The sequence below is a fragment of the Engraulis encrasicolus genome, chromosome 1 (genome assembly GCF_034702125.1).
Source record: "Engraulis encrasicolus isolate BLACKSEA-1 chromosome 1, IST_EnEncr_1.0, whole genome shotgun sequence".
Taxonomy (NCBI): domain Eukaryota; kingdom Metazoa; phylum Chordata; class Actinopteri; order Clupeiformes; family Engraulidae; genus Engraulis; species Engraulis encrasicolus.
In genome coordinates this window covers 41,801,408-41,804,391 of record NC_085857.1, presented here as the reverse complement: position 1 = coordinate 41,804,391, position 2,984 = coordinate 41,801,408, and the positions used below count along the sequence as shown (strand labels likewise).

At 39.2% G+C, this 2,984-nt stretch overlaps 1 protein-coding gene across 2 annotated transcripts in view; it reads left to right on the top strand.

Annotated features, from left to right (window-relative positions):
* Window positions 1–2,728, top strand: part of golga7ba (golgin A7 family, member Ba) — a 14,486-nt gene extending 11,758 nt beyond the window's left edge. For both annotated transcript variants that reach the window (XM_063223538.1, XM_063223458.1), the window contains exon 6: window positions 1–2,728. This exon is cut by the window's left edge and continues 715 nt beyond it. The gene's annotated coding sequence lies outside the window, so the exon portion shown is untranslated.
* Window positions 2,729–2,984: the final 256 nt, after the last annotated feature.

Here is a 2,984-nt window from a genome sequence, read left to right as displayed (position 1 = left end):
GAAGACACGATTCATCCCTGTGGTGACCAAAACCGGACCTTTTTACACCTAAACTGCCTGAGAAACCTGAGAGACACGACGCACCGTACCGTACACTACAGTAGGCAGTGATGGGCCACCCGGACTCCCCTCCAGGGGCTCCTATACAGTATCCACATGTTGTAAACCACCTACACGTACTTCTCAAAAAAGGTTCCTCAAAGAACCTTCAAGTTGGGAACCTAAAAGGTCACTGAGGAACCATAATAATTTTCTGAAGAACATCCTCTCCAGAGGCTTCTGTATAGTACCACATGTTGTAAACCACCTTCTTCTACCTGTGTGGTGGTGATGGAGGTGAATGCCATACTAAACTCGATCTTCTACACTGTTAAAAATGTGAAGGTCCCTCAAAAAAGGTTCCTCAAAGAACCTTCAAGCTGGGAACCTAAAAGGTCACTGAGTAACCATAAGAATTCTCTGAAGAACGTTAAAGTTCCTTCTTCCAAGGTGGCAACAGAAGGGATCCTCTGAGGACCATTTCAGAAAAAAATCCCTGTTTTTTCTCACATATTGGTTCTTCCGAGAACGTAAAGGTTCCAAATAGGATGTTCTTTGGGGAACCGTTCATTCGAGCAGAGTACCTGGCTTACAAGTTCATCGACGGTGCTCAGACAGTTATAAGAAGAGTTCCATAGAATTAACTGTGACAAGATGGACCAAGATATGGTGTGTGGTGGTGGATGGTAGCTTCTGGAGTCAAAGGTGGTAGCCCATCACTGGTTGTACACAGTGGAAAAAATTTTTTGTGTTACTTCAACATTTACATAGTAAGACTAACTAGTAGAGTGTTAAATTCAGCTCTCGTTGGTGTTGAATTAACACTGTAAAATGTACTGTGTAGGGGAGTAACCCACCCATGTCCACAAGAACATCTGCAGCTGGAGGAAGATGATTAAGGTGGTCAGGCAGACTGGAGAGGACATGGCTTTACTTCCTGTGATGTAACTTCCTGTGTTCCTGTGCGTGCTCTAGCTCCTCTGGAGTGTGACCAGGAAGTAGATGGAGTACAGAGGCAATAATGATCCACATACCGCCCAGCTCCCGTTAGTACATATTATTGAAGTATGACTTTTAGGTGCACGCAGAGCCAAATAGGGAGAGTCAAGCTAATTCCATTGACCATGATGGCCCATGTTTTCTGGTTTGCCAGGCTAAAAAAATGTCACACTTTCATATAATGTGCCACCGAGAGCTCATTGGTGTGCGTATCATCGTTGCCTCCTCTTGAACTGCCGCCTTGACCGTTTAAACTTTGAAGGGTGTGCATGGTGATACTTGACTGTGAAACATGAAGGGAGTCGGAGAGCCAGTAGACATTAGCAGCACTATGGACCAAGTTTACATAGACCTCTTTTATGCAACGTTGCGTAGTTTATCATAACGGCGTTCATGTAGCAACATTTGGAAAGGTTGTGATATTTGTGTGTGTCGAGTGAGTCTTCCAGTGAACAGCAGATGGTTCCCGATGTTTATTTATTTATTTATTGATGTACTCCCCCATACGAAAAAATAAATGTATAAAACTTACAAAGTGATTTAAAGGCTCTACAAGACTTTGAAAGGATTCTGAGGTGTAAAATTAAAATTGGATGGCTATCCCAAATGAGAACATGGGCCACTTGTATAGTACAGTATGTGCCATATGAGTAAGCACAGAAACACATTTCATTTACAATGTTAATATATTGCAATTTAAGAATAGTAGACGGAATGTGCATATGTGCTTTTACTCATACAATAAGGAAAAAGTATTAAATTGACCATATCAGTCAACACTGTACATGTTTTATCTACGATGTTTATACAGTAATATACATATAATAATAATACATATATCAATCGTAGATGGAATGTGCACGTGTACCCCTTTGTCATACATGGAAAAAGAAATCTTGTAAGTGCCATTGGAGTATGCACACAAACAGTAGACATTTCATCTACAATGTTTATATGTTGCAATATATGAATTGTAGGTGGGATGTGTATATGTGCGTTACTCATATAGAAGAAAATAAATGGGCCACTTTTATAGAATGTGCCATACAAGACTATTTACAGTCCATATATGAGTCGCTCAGTAAGTTTCTTATATTTCTCCTTTTTTGTATGGGGAGGTCCTTTCTTCTTTTCCCTCTTTTAGACCTGTGTACTCAGTGCTTACCAGATTTTTCCAAAGAACCATTGGTAACACTTTAGTATAACGTCCTATTCACAGCTTTATAAACACTTTATAGATAATTAACTAATTATCAACAAATGTTTATAAATGGGCAAGAAATACTATGCTAACACAACAGCGCAGTTGCAGCAGTCCTGGAAGTTTCTCCTCCAAAGACAAGAGGGCATGAAACCACATAAAACTCACTCAGTAGAAGTTGATTCCCACTCCACTGTGCAGTCATAGTTTGGTTATTATACTCATTTGCAAACATTTGTAAATGCTTTGTTAAATGTTAATTGTTATTAAATGTCAATAAAGTGTTTATAAAGCTGTGAATAGGACGTTATTCTAAAGTGTTACCGAACCATTCATAACTGCCATGTACCCAGCCTCGTTGGTAGTAGACAGTGTTTTTTAAGCCTTTTTTCATAATTATGCAAATGTGTGAATTGTATTTTTCTTTATTGTGCTATCACGGAAATAGCGTTTTTTTGCTGCATTGATGAACCAGTAAAAAGTATCACACTCTGAAAAAAAACAGTGTCTCTGCTGATGTTTTTGAATTCTGCATATTTCTATTCCTTTCATATTTCTTTATATTTTCCTTTATGTATTTATAAAGGTTGTAATTACACATTACTGGTCACTAGATGGTTGAGTTGAAAGGAGTGCTAGTGTGGTAGTGGGCGACCAAACATCTGCCTTATACATGGGTTTTTTGTGTGTTTATAAACATTGTGTTGTGAGGAGGGGCAAGACACTGGCAGCCAACCACCTGAGC